Consider the following 17,871-nt stretch of genomic DNA (forward strand, 5'->3'; position numbering starts at 1 on the left):
CTCTACCTTTTCATATTTCCCTTTGTATGTTTTATTTCCTAAAAATGCCTGCAATAATAATTGTAAGCCAAATCAATCCTTTGTTCCTCTATGCTGCTTTGTATCAGGAAAATTAAAACACCTTATAAGCAGCAGTCATAAGGATTAGAGTTCAAAATCCAAGAGCCTGTGCAAAAGCCTGCCTATAATTCTAGCACTGAGAAGCCAGAGACTCTGGATCTCTGGGTCCAGTTGTTGGCCTGGATTAGTCATATTAGTGATCTCTAGGTTTGACTGAGAGACCCTGACTCAATGAAGAAGGTGGAAAGTGGGTGAATAAGACTCCCTACATCAGCTTATGGGCTCCATGCATATCCACACACCTTGAAATAATCCCAACATTCTATCTTTAGTAATTCTGAATTTCCTTTGGCGTGGTGATCTCAAGTAAGAGATTGGTCACACATAGCAATATCACATATTTCACTTGTGTCAAAGCAAAGAGGTGAGTATTGTGTGTGTTCTCTTCAGTTCTAGGGAGTAAATTCATAGCACTTGAAGTACTTACTCTATTGCTGAAGGTTTTTTGTGAAATCTCTTTCTGTTGCTGAGCGCCTGCCACTGCTTACACTTGCCATTCTTATCAGCATCATTGTCCGCAGTGATGCACTTCCTGCATTCGGTTCTGAGACTAGACCATTTCAGAAGGCAGTGGAGAACAACATGGTCATCTTTATGAGAGGTGAACCTGGACCATGTGTGTCTACCCACCCCACCTCTATTATAACCAACACACCCATGCTTCCCAAGGAGCAAAAATGTTGTGGTCACAGCTTCGCAGTTTGAGAATGATTTATTTCAGATTCTTGCTTGACTGTGAATTCCTTGAGGTTAGGCAAAACATTTCTCTTTATTTGCTCTCAGATAGCATGTCCTACAGTAAGCTTAAGTCTGTTGTTTCCCCAGACAATCCTTTCTTTCCTCAGGACATGACTGCTTCAGTCCAGATTCACCCTGTGCAACACAACTGTCCTCCATCAGCTTTCTTTCTCTTAACACTGCTCATCTTCACATGCAATTATCCTTCTGCTTTCCTTTTATTTATTATTCATTGGCTTGTTGCATGTTTTCCCACCCCATGCCTGCCAGGAGAATACAAAGGAAAGTGACTAGTCTGTGCTCACTTCTAAACACAGAAACTAGAAATGGTAATGGGTTGAGTTGATGCTCATTAAACACTTGCACAATGAATGGAAGCACTGTGGAGGAAACATGTTTTCTGTATAGAGAGAAGAAAAAAGGATGGAAATTAAAGAATGAGAGAAAGGAAAAAAAGGAAGAATAGAAAAGGAACAGGACTCTTAGAAGCCTAAAGCAGTTGATGTTCACTATAAACAGAGGAAACTGGCCTATGATAGGACTTCCTATTGTTTCCATTGTCTTATGTACAGAGGACAATGACAATAGTCAGACTGTACCAGTGCTGATCCTGCTCTGCTTAAATGACACTGTCTTCCCGTTAAGAGAGCAGTCCAATGGTCCCCAACATTCTGCCCCTTTCTACCATTCCATGCTACAATACTCTTCATTTTGATATATCCTCAAACAGTTATACACAAGGCTTAACTTTTAGATAACTTAGAAAATACATGGTTAAATCAGTATTTGTAGTGTTTTAATTTTACAAACATTGGAAATGTATTTATTTGAGGCAGAATTAGATTTTTTTGTAATTTATACAGTAAGTGGTATAGGTTTCATGTTGTATTACATAGTACATCATGCGAGACATATTATCTATATTAGATACTGGGCATTAAAAGAACTTTATGTCTGAAACATGTAATTATCCTTGAAGATAAACAAATACACAGATTCATATAACTCTGTCATATATAAATATTATGCTGTGAACAAGTCTGAATTCAGAATACAGAGGAAGTTACCTTTTTCCTGGCATGCAGTATAATGTAGGTACAAGTGCATAGGCTTAACAGTGATTCTTCATACAAGACTCTTAGCATGGTTCAATTACTTTAGAAGCTTCTTCTCTTAACTATTTTTACTTAAACATGACAAGGAAGTGTAGCAACTGAGGCTGGGTCCTAGCATACTGTCAATCAACAGATTATTTATTTATTTATTTATTTATTTATTTATTTTTCTAACCACCCTCCCCTCCCATCCCCCTACTCCAATTCCATATGTAGGGGAATGCCATCCAGTTGGGGTCTTGTAGATCTGATAGGTCATATGAAATAGGGACTAGAGCTTCTCTCATGTCTCTAGGTTAAGGCAGTATCCCTCTATGGGGGATGTGTTTGCAAAGTCCTTTTGTGTACCAAGGATACACCCTGGCTCCACTGTCTGAGGTCCCTTAGACTGCTCAGTCCTTCTTGTTGAGACCCATATTCAGGGGGCCTGAGTCAGTCCCATGCTGGATTCCCAGCTATCAGTCTGGGGGCCCCTTAGCTCCTAGTTGTTCAAATCAGTTGTCTCTATGTGTTTCTGCAGTCTGGTCTTGTCCTCTCCATCTGCATCTGGGTTCTAGTTCGACTCAGTGTTTAGCAACAGATTATTTTTAATCAGCATTATCATTTCATATATTATAGTATGTTATTATATATTATGTACTGTATTATTATATATAATTATTTTATCCTGGTATAGTAAAAATAAATTATAGATCAGTGTTTCAAAAGGTTTTTATATTTCTTTTCTTACAGCCATCTTTCTTAGGTTTAGATGATATGGAAGGAGAAGGCAGAAAAGACATTATATTCAAAGACATTGGGAACTACTGAGTTGTGAATGTTGTACATAGAACAAGGAACATAGAGTTTATAACACAAACACTCTTACATGGGTCTTAAAGACTTCCATTTGGCTGAGGGAGATAAATGTTACTATTCCTTTTATCTGTATTTTTGGAAAACAAGTAGCTGATATTATCTGCAAAATCCATGTCCCCTGGCTGTAGTCCTGCTGGACTCATTGGCATAATTAAGAGTTGAAAGGGCTGAAGTAGCTCAGCAACCTGCAGTGAACACTTTTTCCTTTACCTGAAAATGTAGTTTTATTTCATCTGAAATAGTTTCTATAATTCCCCTTTCTTCCTGCAAATGACCTCCCTTTTGTGTTATGGATGTGTGCATTCATGAGCTTGAAAACACCTCACAGTGTACAAGAAATCTAAATGGTCTCCTGGCACTGAGGAAGGATTGGTAGACTCTAAATGACAGACTATTAGCTTTTTATCACTATCATGATTTTTTTAGTAGTTTCCACAATTTGAAATGTGACTAAATGACTACTGGTAGTTGAAAGCAACATGGTTTAATATTTTTAACATATGATTTTATGTTTGTTTCAGTAGTTCAAAATTTTATATGATAACGGTTAGGCTTATTCCATGGCAATGTTGTTTCAGACTTTAGTTTATTTTGGCTCATTTCTAAGGTTTAGACTGGCTTGAATGCTTTGTCATAGCATTCTTTTTCTCTTTATCTTGTAAAATAACATTTTTTTCTATTGTTTCTAATGTTAAGAGCCTTTCTTGTATTTCTTTTTGTTCTATTTAATTAAACAAAATTTGTGTCTGTTTCAATTTTTCTTTTGTTTCTAGAAGTTCTCCAACCTGCATTGTTGGGTAGACACTTACCCTCTTGTACCACACATAGGTTCAAAGTTCTGTTTTTCACTACGTTCCGTTGCAAAAGGCATGTTTTCTAGCACATGAAAAAAAGATCAAAAAGTCTCTAACTTGGAAGTAGACAGGGTCTGAATAAATTAAATCCTCAAATATGATTAGGTCTTAGCAGCTCACTGAACTGTCTGAGCCGAGAAGCATGGACGCTAACATAGCAGGTGCAGAGGTAGCCTGTGTTATCAGGAAGTCAGTGTTCTTTCTGTTAGAAAATGGGAAGCAACTGAAGAAACCGAAAGGCTAGTAGCAATCTAGTAGGCTAAACTAGGACCTTGGGAGTCTCCCAAAGCCCTTCCCTTCCTCAGTCCCTGCATGAGTCATTTTTCCAGTGTGTCTACACCCATTCACCCTTCTTTTGCCAACATCCCTGAATACACTTCCAGACACCCTCTAAACATTTGCCAAAGATCTTTCTAGAATGCAAGTCCAGACTCCACCCTATCTCCCTGGTCCTGCAAAGCAGTTTATCATGGTTTTCTGAGGACAGTTGAAGCTTTTGGCTTCCTCTCTTGACTACTTTTAACCTTCTTTTACAGAACTCGATAGAAAAGACAAAATGTATTGGTTCTACATAGAATTAAACAGATAGGTTTCATGTATGTGCCCTGCTGGTTTTCTTCACTGTTCCAGGGCCCACTTATACCCAATTCCCTGTTCCTATGTATATGTACATTTGAAGGTCAGGCATCCACATGAGGTATCTTCTGAAACTTTATTGATTTATTTTTTGAATGTCTCACGTTGAACCTTGAACTCAATGTTGGCCAATGGACTCTGAGTATCTCCCATTCTCTACCTCCTTTTCAGCACTATGGCTACAGAACCTTGCCTGGGTGCTTTGAATTTGAACTCAGGTCCTCATGCTTGAGTCCCAGCTTCTTTAAGAATGAGTCATCTCCCTAGCCCTTCAACTCTCTTTTTAGCTTACTAACTTCTGCACATCTTTCAAGGCACTAGTGATATGAAATTCCCCTGTCGCCTCTTTCCTCTCTTTCTTGTTGTCCACCACCACAACACCTCTCTCTCCAGCAGGAGGAATGGGTTGTCTCTTCCCTGCCATGCTGCTCCAAAAAGTACAATTCTTGCCTAAGGAACCTCCACCCCATACTTAACAGCTCTGCCATAGCCCGCATTCCATCTAGCTGCTGAAATAAATGCTGAGAGAAAGGAAGTCCCCGGGGCTATGGTGGTTACTAATTGTCAGTTAGAAACTCCCTGTCCCTGTTCTCTGAGAAAATGTTAGTGTCATTGTACTTTGTTTCCATTGTTGGGGACTTGGGTGCTTTAATGATTAACACTGAGAAGCCCTACTAGTTAATTAATTAGTTCAGGAAGGGCTCAGTCAGGAGGATTAAGTCAGCGTTTTCATGGACCCAGCACTGGGTCTGTTACCACTTGTGCACCTTTAACATCTTTCCTGACATTTTTACTCTTCCCCGGAAAGCCGGCCTCACCCTCTCAGGACAAACATGCAGGGAGAAATCGTGTTACAGTTTGCATCCCCTCGCTCCTACTCAAGTTATGTTCAAGGCACAGAACAAACGTTTTTAGTTTAAAAGCATCCTTGACCAAGTTATCAGAATTCCTTAAATTCACAGGAAATCCCGTCTGCAGATCTTCAAACTTTAACTCTTCTCAGAATACCAGGATTCTTTTCATTCAAAGCTAAGTTACAGGACAGCACCCAGTGAACTAGGGGCTGGGGTTTCATTTGCTCAGGCTGTTGCCCAGGGCTTGTTTGCGTGGGAGTACTTCTGCATCTTCTAAGATGTTATTTTATTTTAAAAGAGGGAGCCCTGCTCTGTGCACACCACACTGCAAAGGTGGAAGTAAGGGAGACTTTCAACCTCAAGTTTTATTTACTGATTAGATGGGAAGGTGCCCTGTGTTTGTGCTTGGGTGGCGATCAGTTTTCTCGCAGAACTCGGAAAGTATGGAGTGCTGATTGCTGGAGGAAGATCCCCACCAACACCCTTGCGGCTTCTTTCCCGCCCTTCGCCCTCCAGGTTCCAGGCAGAGCGGCGCTTACTGCCCCAGCAGGCCCGGCCGCTGACTCTAATCTCTCGTCTAACCTTGCGGGCCTCCCGGGCTGGGCGCGGAGCTCTCGGAGCTGGAGCGGCGGTAAGCGGCGGCGCGGGCCCGGGCGAGCGGGCGGGGGCCGGGGCTGCGCGTGGGAGCTCGGCGCGTCCGCGCGCCTTCCTGGCGGGGCTGGCGCGGGGGAGGGGCCGCGCAGCGGCGGAAACCGGCGCGCGGCGATAAGAGGCTGCACGGCGACATGCCACAGTCTCTCGCCGCAGCCCGACGAGTTCGGGCGCTTGCCATGCTCCCGTGACCCGACCCGGCCAGTTCCCATTCCCGTGGCGGGCATCCCGGAGTCGCGATCCCACAATGCCCCGGGCAGTCGGGGCCCCGGCGGGCAGCCTGCACGGCCACGTGAGAGGTGAGTGGCGGGGCGGCCGCGCATTGTTCGGCGCTGCGGGCGGCGCTGCGGCGGCCTGGGGTGGCGCTCGGGGGTCCCCGGCCCGCACGGCGGCGGCGCGCTGCGGCTCCCGGCCCTGCCCCGCGCCTCGTTTGCGGGCATCCGCGGGCCGCTGCGGGGCAGCAGTGGCAGCCGGGGAGCGGGGGGCAGGTGTGTGGCCGAGTGCTCTGAACTCGGTGACCTCTGCCAGGGACAGCAGGGACGGCCACCGGCTGCGCGGGTCCCGGGCCGCGCCCGCATCCCTTCTACCGGGGGCTGCCGTCCAGTGCTGGCTTCATGTGGGCCAAGTATGTGCACGCAGAGGTTAATGCTCTGCCTGCCACCCATAAATTACGCATGACATGTTTAGCTGGGCTGCCTTATATGGAGAGTGCTGTATTTCAGTCCAGTGTGCTTTTTGCCAAGTTTACAGGGCGGAAGACGCCCTGCTTTAGAGGGCTGCTGCTTTTCCTCCCCTTTCTGGTCGTTTTGTAGTGCGTCACTCAAAAAAAAAAAAAAAAACTGTTAGAAAAGTAAGTACAGAGCTTTCCAGGGTGGAGCCGCAGTAGGCTGGTCGTCATAAAAAGTAGTCAGTATATGGACTGTTTTTTAGACGAAAACAAGAAAATATGTAGCTTTCCCTTAACCTCTTAAAAAAGAGAAAAAAGCCCGAATTTGTTGTTGTTAGTAACGTGTCATGTGAGAATACTTTGATTCCACAGCCTGTAACATGAGAATCAAAAAATTACATATAAAAATATGGAACCGAAGCCTTTCTGGCAACCCGCAGTATGTTATAACCACAGGGGTGTTGAGACAAGCTGAAGTGTGTTCTTAAGTCTCTCTAACTTGTAGCCAATTTGGGATGTTAAGATGGTTTTTCTGGGCAGTTTTCAATTGAAAATAAAGTTGAAGCTGCCTGGAAGGTTATTGTCACTATCTTAGGTTTCTGTGCCCACCAGCACAGGCACAGGCTATCATGGCAAGTGATTAATAAACTTTGCCATGCTCTCAGGAATTTCATAAACAAATTAATACATGGGGAGGGAAGTCATAATTATGGCCTTTGGATTTGCAGGCCTTCTGCAACTGCTTTGAAATAGTACACCAATGAACATGCTATTCCTCTCTCCTAGGTTTCAATATAGTGTTTATACAAAGAACTTACTTTGGGCATTACTTTTGTACACCAGGCTAGGTGTCCCTGTCCACATTCTCTTCTGCTGCTTTAGAGTGTTGGTGTTGTTTCCTGGTCCTGTTTTCCAGATAAAATTCTGTTCATCAAGACAAATTAAAAATGAAAGTTCAAGGACTGCAGCATCCTTGAAGGATTTAGTTCAGTACACAGGATGTGTTTGTTAGGTATATAGTTGGTAGTCAGAGACTACATGTTATTTCGTGGCTGGAGAAAGCACGTGGCTGTCACTTCCATTTTTGCCTTCTTAAAAGTTGGTGACAGTTAAAGTTAAACTAGCTTTCAAGAAACATATCATGTTTCAGAGCTCCTGTGTTGTGTATTTGCAAGGGGTTACATTTTCTATTTATCTCTGATAGGCCTTATTTCAAATCTAGACCTAAAGTTTTTATATTTCTTTGTTTAATGCAGTGTTTCCTCAGTGAGAACTATGAAGTTGATTCTTGTGTTTCTGGAACAGGTTAGGTCAGCACCAGAAAACCTGTTCATCTGTATTATAATTACACTGTCATGGAAGACATCATAGCCACATTTTATTATGGGAGAGACTTAGACAAACCTCACATATGCTTCATTTAATATTTTTTTCCTATAACTGAGAGAAAATTTCTGCATAAGATGCACATATAGAGTAGTACCCCGGTATATGCCAGAAGAGAAAGCAAATTGTTACATGGCCTGGGATATTACTGTTTGTATGTATACCTCCACATTTGAGGCTGACTCCAAGTGGAATTCATTAAATTTTGATTCTAACATTCTGTTCTTGCTCAGGGCTTAGAATTCCTGTGAAATGAAACACTTGGTTCTGTTCAGAGCAAGAAGAGATTACCTCAAGCTTTCTCCTTGAAGGTGGAGGGGATGGGGAGAGACATGCAGTGGTAGTTTTCATAGAGGAAGGGTGTGCTATTTTTTTTTATAATGTTTCCAATTTTCATTGTAAGTAAAACGATTACCGAGTACTCTTCACTGTTGCCATAGAGTGGGCCTGTATCTGATCTGTCTATTTATGGAAACAGAAAGGTCTTGCTTCACCTTCTGGCTTTCTGCTTGATGATAGATGTGCAGACTAGAGAGCTTTCTGGATCTTGCTTGGAAGAAGCCCAAATGAACGGGCAACTGAGTTTTTAATGCTCTAAAGGGTATTAGAGAAGGCAATGTATTTGATAGGAAGGTAGAGGAAATGAACAAAAATATGTCCACTAGATATTTGGTTTGATTTAAGGTGCCTACAGTGTGCATTGGGAGATTTTAAAGTGTTTGGACTTTTAGATCAAAACCTCCGTTTTCCAGGAAGTTTAGGATGTGCTGATTTATACAGAGCCAGTAGCCACATGTGCTGTTGAACACTTGAAATGTGTCTAGTTCTGTATCTTGCTTTAAAGTGTAAAATACATATTGGCTTTTGAAAATTTTGTACCAAGAAAAGACTGTAAACTATTTAATTGTTATATTTATGTCAACTATGTTATAATGACAATGTATTGAGTATTGGTTTTGATAGAGCATTTTATTATAATAATATCCTATTTTTACCCCATCCCCCAGCTGCTAGAAAAACTTAATGTAACAAATATGGCTTGTGTTCTGTGGGACAGTACTGTTTTGAAATAAAGAAAGCAGTATTCTCAGGAAAAGCTTAGAGTTTGCTGATCAAAATACACTAGAAGTGACTTTTATTTTTACTAGGTAAAGATGTTTATTATACACAGAAACAAAATGACTTGTCTTTCTCAACCATTGTAGCCAAAATTTGAGCAAAAGTACTACCTTACATCTATTTTTATTTCCTCAAAACTACTATTTAGTTTAGAGAGTTAATGGTGAGGTGGTAATAACAGAGACAGACTTATAATTAGGAGGATAAGCTTAACACCTCTCAGAAGCCAGAATAGGGTATGATTGCTACTCTGGGATGTTTGCAAACACTATAGTTATCATTGTCCTGGAGTTACCAGACAGAAGCAAGTCAGTGAAATTTATTTTAAAATAGTTTTCAGTAAATAGCAGTTACCTTCAAAAGCCTAATATGTATTTTCTTTTGTTATGACAGACCCTCCTTAGAAAATAAAAACACCAAACAAAGCCAGACAAACACACAGGAACAAAAGATTTTCACCTGTATGGAACAGACAATTGCTTTGAATCAAGAAAAGATAAAATGATGCTCCATGGTGGTGTTACAGACTCTCAAGAATTCCTATACACTGAGTAGGAAGTTATTTGTCTTCCTAGATGGTTGCTTGAAAAAGGGAAGATGGTATTTTGGAGTAGACTTATTGTACAAATAATTCAGAGACTTTATGGAACACATTCTTGAGAAAAGCATCTGGCTGGCTAACAAAGCACAATAGCATAGGTCCTGGGCGCATTCCTTTTGGATATTTTCATAACTGGAGTACATTTTGCCTTGCAAAGTGTTATACAAAAAAAAAAAAAATGTGCTTCTTTTCTAGCCATGTAAAGTTATGTTTACTCATGGTTTCTTGAAGGATATCAAAATACACAAGTATTTTTTTTTTTTTTTTGGGAGGGGGTCAAATCCCATTTGGAGCCTCCGGGAGAGGTCATTCTAGTTTGCTTGCATGGTGAATCTGTCCTCTGTTGCAACTGGCGTATTTCACATTAGTGTCAACAGCTGTGGCTGAAGGAGACGGGTGGGAACATCCCTGTTAATGTGTGTTCATTTGTGATGAGTCATGAAGCATATTTGCTAAGGGCTGGAGAAGTTATCAATTGAAAAGCAGAGAGTTGAAAGGATCAATTAACAATTCCTGAAATGTTTATGGACATTTTTGATTTAAGGTAGGGGAATTGATGTTTATATGGTGTTTGTATATATGGTGTTTGCAATATATATTCTTGGGAGAAATACATGTCCTAGCATATCGATGGTTATAGTTTTATACATATTATTAATTTAAAGAAAGCATAACACAATTGCTGTATCTCTTTTCTTTGTCACAGCTTTAGAGAACTGCTTGTCACATGTGCCTGTGATATACAAGGGACTTGAAAGAGTTTTTAAATTTTATATTTCTTTTTGATACTTTCCCCACGTTTTTAGAAGTTCTCATTTTAGGTTTCAATGATTATTCTCTGTTAAAGAAGTATAGGGCAAATGATCTGAATGGTACAGAACGCCACCCATGTTGCATTGAGTAGGAAGTTATTTGTCTTCCTAGATGGTTGCTTGAAAAAGGGAAGATGGTATTTTGGAGTAGACTTATTGTACAAATAATTCACCCTGAGGAAACTGTTACCTCTTTTGACATTTTAAGGGACACAGATAGTTTCTTTCATCTAAAAGGTGAAAACAAGTTGGCGAAGGTGCATAGAATATAGGCTTCTGTGAGTTGTGAACACAGAACTTGTATATTGAATATGCTTGTGCGTGCAAGCATCCCTGTTCATGCTCTTCTGCACCATATCATGTCTATGGTTGTCAGGGAACATGTTGTTGCAGTCACTTTTCTTTTACCATGTATGTTATAAGGATTGAGCTCAGGCCCTAAGGCAAATTAGCCAGTGATTTATCTGAAAAAAAAAAAAAAAAAAGAAAGAAAAAAGAAAAAAAAGTTATATTTCCTGAAAACAATAGAAATGCATTATATTATTGAGAATAGTTATCATAAATATGAAATTTGACTACTACTACTACTGTGTCATCCATGCCAGGTATCAGCTCCGTAGTAGTCTTCTTACCTAAGTTCACAAAGTGAAGAGATTTTATACTCTAAAGGCAATTTTCAATAATTATATTTAGACGCTGAATTCCTCTCTCTTCTTTTGTAAAGCTTAGATTCAGTTTACTAAAATGTTACTTGTTTTAGAGGGCTCAGAATTCTAGGATGATAAGAACAGGTTTAATTCTGTGAAATAAACATTCTAGTGCTAAGTTGAAACACTAAATTGCCATGTAAATGTCATTTCCAGGCAGTATATGTTGTGGCAAAATAGCTATGCAGGCTCATTGAAAACTGCTTGATTTGGCTAGTATATCTATCCTTAACGAAGTGACATCTTGTTTGGTAAAGTAAGAACTTGGAAAGTCAATAAATGACACAGTGGTATTTCATGAAGAATGTCTAGTTAGGACAGTACTGAAGGTGTTGTGTTTGCTTGCTATTGAGGATTACATCCCCACAGATGCTAAATGAGTGCTCTTGTGCCTGTGAGTGAGCAGTAGCCCCAGCCAGGAACAGAAGTTTGGAGAAAACAGACACAGATGTAGCTGTGGCTACCGTAAATGTAACAATGGAAGTGGTCTCTAGATATATAAGTAACAGGAAGCCTAAAGTGTTCTTTTAGGTCTCCACCTTTACTGTCATCACTTACTCTGCAAAGCATTCATTTGGTATATACATTGTAACTCATTTAGTTATTTCATTCATCTAGAAGTTGTACAGTATTTTTCCAAATGACCTGAACTAGAACATTGGTAATATTGCTTTTTAGCATTAGTGGACATTGCAACACTTCATTCAGCTTTTTCAGTCACTGTGTAGTTACAGAGCTCAGGAAAACCAAAATGGCAACTGTGGTGAATAAAAAGATACTGAGAATTTGTAGATGAGAATGCTAGATTGAGGGTTAAGAGGCAGATAGCTTTAATATATACCCCAAACATTTAAGTCCAGCATAGGGAATGAGAAAGGATTTTGTTAGGGGAAATGAAACTTAAGATACACAATGAGCAGGCCAGAGAGAAGTGCACCTGGGCTGGGAGCTTTTAATCAGTTACAATGTCTAACTTCTCAGGACTCTGAAGGAAAGAAACAAAAAGAAGTAAAAGAAAAAAGAATATCTGATAGCTTTGGGCCCAGGTGAGAGAAATATTTTGTGTATTTAAAAAACAAACAATAGACAACTGCAAACACTGCAGCTATTTTAAGAAGCAGTGTGCTAAAGGTTTGATGAAGATTTTATTTATTAATCTTAGAACTCTGGTACTGACATCTGTCCACAGTAAAAAAATTCTGAAAGGTGAGGAAACAAAAACCAAACCAAACCAAAACCAAAACAAACAAACAAAAAGACTTGTCTAAAAAGTTACTGGTCAGTATATCATGTCATAAGCACTAAATATATGAAGTGAAAGGATGCCAAAGCAATGTGACAAGCAGTAATAAGCAGATTGTAAACATCGTTAGCAAAGCTTCTGAATTTGACTTAGTATTAGAATTTGCAGACTTTTTCCAGTTTTCAGTTTTAACCTTCTCTCCCACGATTAAGCATTAGTGTTGGTAAGGATAGGAAGATTGACACATCAGTATCTTGTCTGATCCTACAAGAAAGCTGCCTGCACAGTGGTGCCTCTCCTCTCATTAGAGAACTGAGAAAACAGGAAGGTGCCACCTGAGCCAGGGGATGGAGGATATGGAAGGTCACGTGCTTGCTGTTGGGGAAGGTTGACATGGAAAGCATTAAGTGTTGGCGGCTACACTGTCCGCTCAGCTCTCCTCTTCAAAAGGCCTACTCATTGTCATTTGTATGCTTGCTAAATTTTGATTTAAAAGCCAAGTGTGGAAAGATGTAAAAACTCCCTGGAAACACATATCTAGGTTTGTTTTGGAAGTTCTCTGTTTAATATGCTACAGGCAGAATAATAAAGACCTCCCTGGGTATATCACTTTTTGTCTTGTAAGTGCTGATGTCAATATTATAATTTTATTTTATGTACTTTCGGCATTTTATCTATTTTTGAAAAAATAAAACACCACTAGATTTTAGAGAAATATTTTCCCATTACCTAGCCTGTGACATTACACATGTATAAATAACCATTATAAGCACGATAGAAGTTGCTACTTGTACATTGTTTTATAAAGCCTCCTTAAGGATTTTCTATAGCTTAGGACTTTTAAAGGGTAATTAGCATGAGGAAACTTTTTGGTTAGTTTTAGAACCTGAAGTCTTGATTTTTTTTTTAATGCCCAAATTTTAACTTTTTGATATTTTATCTTGTCCTCAATGTTACTTCAAGAATGGAGATGAGAATACTAGCATTAATAATGTTAATTATTGTACAATATGGTTTTAAAGTAACACACACATTCCTCAGAAGAGCTTCATGAAATAGCCCTGCTGATGTCTTGGTTTCAGAGATGGAGAAATTAGGTCATAGATATTTCAAGTATATTGCACAAGGTTACTTAATTGCTACATAACCTAAGGAGGGCTTGAGCCATGGTAGTGCAGTTTTAGAATATCTGCACTTATGTAAAGAAAACAAATGAAATTTGTGTGTTGGAGGTTATTTAGGATCATACACATTTGAGATATTTTACAAGAGTCACAATTCAGCAACACATGGGGCAATTTGTAGAGAAAGGGTAAATGGTGGTAGGGTGGAAGAAAAAAGAAATGGAGGGTGGTAAGTACAGGAAAGGAACAGAAAGGGGTCAGCTGAGAAAGGGGACTGCCACTACATTGGCCATCAGGTAGCTCATATAGGCATGTGTCAGTTGAGAGCACAAGAAGCTGTTTGGCTAGGGTTGTCCCATTCTGTGAGGGACTGTGCTCCATTGCCCCTAAGGGGAAGAATATGATGCTTGGCAAGAAGTATATGGGTTGGGAATAAGAGAAGAATGAGAAGGTGGAAATGCTTTGTGGTGGAAATCTGACTTTTGGCTCCATAAAGCATAAAGGATATCCAGTTATTGGTTATGAACAATAGGGTCACCTAGCAAACCCCTGAGTTAAAATCCAAAATGCAAAAAACACCAACAAAAAATGAAGGGTTGTACTTAAAAATATCAGTGAGAGAGAAACATATAGTTATAGTTTATCTAGGATTACAGCTTGATTATTAAGATATGCCAGATTCTTAATTCATTTCATTGCTGTGCAGGTACTTTTATCCCACATTTGCAATTCTACAGTAAACAAACTTGGATCTTCATGGATATGTTGTTATTTAAAGGTCTTAGTGTCTTAGTGATGATTTGGAATTTTGGTCCCTTATTACAGGTCATGTAGAACTGCTGTGTATCCTACCCTCAATAATAAACAAGGTGGCAGAAAGTCATGATAGAACAAGTTTGCAATGTGCTCAATGTGGCTGACATTTAGACTTCTCTGACCTTGCTAATTTAGGGATGGTATCAGTGTAACTATGGAATTCTTTCTCCTCAAAGAAAAAGTCCTTAACAAGAAGAATACCTATGCTTGAACTAGAAAGCTTGATATTTTATTTTACCTGAGATTCTTTAATACATATTACAAATAAATGGCTTAACATTGTTTAGCAAGAATAATAGAAATAACAGATCATGTTTTATTTAATATTTGTAGAGTTTCATATAAAATCAAGATGGCTATACAAAGATTCTTTTCATAGGAACTGGGGAGACAGCTCATTGGTAAGGTGAGGACCTGACTTGCTGTACAAGTATGAGGACCAGATTTCAGATCCCAGGACCTCTAAAAAAAAAAAAAAAAAAAAAAATCAGCACAGTGTCCCACACCTTCATCCCAGCACTGGGAAGTGGAGTCAGGAGGAATCTGGCCAGCCTCACCAGCCAACCAGTGAGCTCAGGCTCAGACTTGATTTTAAATACTTAAAGTGAAAAAGACCTAGGGGAGAAAGATGTTAATCCCCTGACCCTACACAACACTTGTGAGCATATGTAACTACTAGATACTTACTGTTTCAGTAGACGCTATTCATGAAAAGGAGCGTAGAACTGGCATGATTCATAGTTTTTAAATATAGGATGTTTATGCAGAACAAGAGAATAATGTTGCCACATTTTGCCTATTTGTTTCCAGTGTTCTGAAAAACAAAACAACAACAACAAAAAACAAACAACATTTATTAGATACCCCCCTTTTTAACTATTGAACTAGACAAATTTGCTTTAAATTATTTTGAGCCATCATTTGAACTCTGGTGTTCTAACATTCAGGAAAAAATTGCCTTGTCAAGTTGGTGGCATTCAGATGAGGCATTTGGCATCAATTTGCCTTGAAGATTTTGAGAGATTTGATGCACATAGCAAATGAGAGCAGGGGTCTCAGAATACTTTTGACCCAGGTGTTGATACTCTGAGGTATTGTGTGACCTTCCCAAAAAATAATTTGAAAATGTTTTAGACTATTGAGAAATACATACCTCAGATTTAATTCTGCATGACATGATGCTTTCCTGGGGATCACACTTGCTGAACGTTGTTTAAAGGAAGTCACTACTGAAGAAGAATATAGTTCTGAGGACTGGGCTTTTTTTTTTTTAAAGCAAACATTGTACTCAGAACAATAAATTTAGGAAGGAGACTGTTATGTCTTCTCAGTTATGCATTAAATCTTAATATGTGCTGTTGCTTTCCCTTTAAATCTTTACCACTTGAACAATAAGGGCAGTAATCTTTTGCTAAATAATCATTAATGAGTGTATTTTCGGCACCTATTACAAAATCAATCTTCTTTAGGGAGTGTGGATGGTAGCCATATGCATGGAGCTCTCACACTGGAGCATCTTCTTTGTGTGAAACCTACATTGTTTTCAGAAAATATACTGGGTGCTAAAAACAGCCTAATGATGGTGAACAGATATGCACCTTAGGCAGAACGCATCTTCCTGATACTGATGGGAGGCTGAGAATCAGACAGTTACCCTACTTGCCTCGGTTCACACATATGATCAGTAGCCAACTGAATTGAAATCAAGTCCTTTTTCACAGAACCCTCCTAAACTTTTGTGACTTTTATTGGAATAAATGTGGCATCGTCACAGTAATTTTTAAATCTTCACTATTTGAAGTAGGGGCTCATTCTGAAGCCTAGGCTGTCCTGATTCTCATTCTGTAGCATAGTTTTCTCCCATGTCTTTTTTTTTTTTTTTTTTTTAAATCTGGTATGAAGAAGATTCAGATTTAATTAGAACAAAACAAAAAAATGTCTTGCTATTTGGGTTAGACTACAAGTAGCATAGAGCCCAAAAAGTGCTGAGATTATTTATTTATTTATTTATTTATTTATTTATTATTAAAACCTAAAATCTTGAGAGCCTCCTGTCATCAGCAGACATGGAAAGGGCTTGCCCTTGTGTGACTCCTCCATCCACTTTTTGTAGGATTGTGGGTAGATCAGTTCAGGCTTCTGTTGGAAAAGCTTTGGGAATTTCAAATGAGCAGTTGTTCCTCAGGACTTTGGTTCTAGGACTCCCCTACAGATGCTTAGATCCATGGATACTCCAGGTCTTTAGCAAAACTGCATGTGAACATGCTCTGTATATTTTAAAATACCATGCAACATATGCATGTACTTTATTTTCTAAACAGTTCCAGTTCGTGTTTGGTTTGGTCTACCGGTGCAGAATCCGTCAACACAGGTCCACTGTATTTTCCTAGCAATAATATGCTACCATAGCATTTTTACCAAGAACTGATAGGTGTATAAATGTGTCCTGATTTTCATGGATCATTCTCACCTTGCTAGTTTATGCTCACTCACTACACCGTTTTCATATATCAGAAGGTGCTGTCTGTGATTTGTGTGTGACATAGCATGTGGCTTTAATTGATAGTTCTTTATTGAAGATTTAACTCTATAGGACACATACCACTTTGCTAACAAATACATCTTTCATGACCTGATTAGAACATATAACTAATAAAATTATTATTATTATCTTTAAAGAAAGAATGGTGTTGTCTTTGTCTTGATTCTGGCTTCAAATGCAAAAGTTTTTCTTTAGAAAATACTGTTGAGTGCACTGACCATGTGTGCCCTGTCAGGATATAGACGGGATGAGCAAGATGTTGTGTTCTCAGTGATTTTCAGTGCAGTGGTATAAATATTCACCAATATCTTGGCACAAAGCAAAGTGGGCATAGAGGAACTTGTAGGAGCATAGAACTTGCCTAAGTCTGTTCAGAATAAAACAAAATAAAACATCAACTTTTTTTTTTTTCAGGATAGACAGAATCAACTTACAGATTGTTAAAATGATGTGACCAAATATTTAAATGATTTCTTTTTTTTTTAAGTATTTAATAAATGAGTTTGACAACAGTGTCACCTGACTATACAGAATTGAATTAAATTGTTTCTTGTAAGCCTGCTCCTAAACTCAATGGTGACATTCAAGTGTTTATATTCCTCAAGCCCCCATTCATCTCTTAAGTGTTTGCCCTTTGTTCTCAGAATTTAATCTGCATTCTAGGTTAGAAAACCCAACCCTTCAATTTGATTGCTTATCATTATTCAGCTTAAATAGTAAATAATTGTTTAAGGGCTACTGCACAGAAAGTTTCACTGTAGGGGTTTTTACTGATTTTATAAAATACATGGTCCATTCTGAGTAACATGATGAAAGCAAAGCAACCAGAGATGATCTGAATATTAATTGTTAACATTTGTAAATAGCTCCTTACTTGGTGGGCAGCTATTTTAGTTCTGTGTTTATACCATAGTTTCTAAGTTTGGCGTGAAGCAGGCATTTCTCTCCCTCTGACCCACAAGCGAGGAAAACAGTCTCAGGAAAAAAGTAAGGTCAGATCATTTGCTCAAGGGCCACACAGGAAAATG

At 39.1% G+C, this 17,871-nt stretch overlaps 1 protein-coding gene across 16 annotated transcripts in view; it reads left to right on the plus strand.

Annotated features, from left to right (window-relative positions):
- Window positions 1-17,871, plus strand: part of Mbnl1 (muscleblind like splicing regulator 1) — a 164,418-nt gene that overhangs the window by 19,375 nt on the left and 127,172 nt on the right. For 3 of the 16 annotated variants that reach the window (XM_051177017.1, XM_051177019.1, XM_051177021.1), the window contains exon 1: window positions 5,964-6,125. The exons of 2 other annotated variants lie outside the window; for them this stretch is intronic. The gene's annotated coding sequence lies outside the window, so the exon portion shown is untranslated. Of the gene's footprint in view, window positions 1-5,658; window positions 5,807-5,963; window positions 6,126-17,871 lie in introns of those variants that run through there. 11 more of the 16 variants (XM_051177008.1, XM_051177012.1, XM_051177013.1 and 8 more) reach the window with 8 other exon arrangements.

Source organism: Phodopus roborovskii, unplaced genomic scaffold, assembly GCF_943737965.1.
Source record: "Phodopus roborovskii unplaced genomic scaffold, PHOROB, whole genome shotgun sequence".
Taxonomy (NCBI): Eukaryota; Metazoa; Chordata; class Mammalia; order Rodentia; family Cricetidae; genus Phodopus; species Phodopus roborovskii.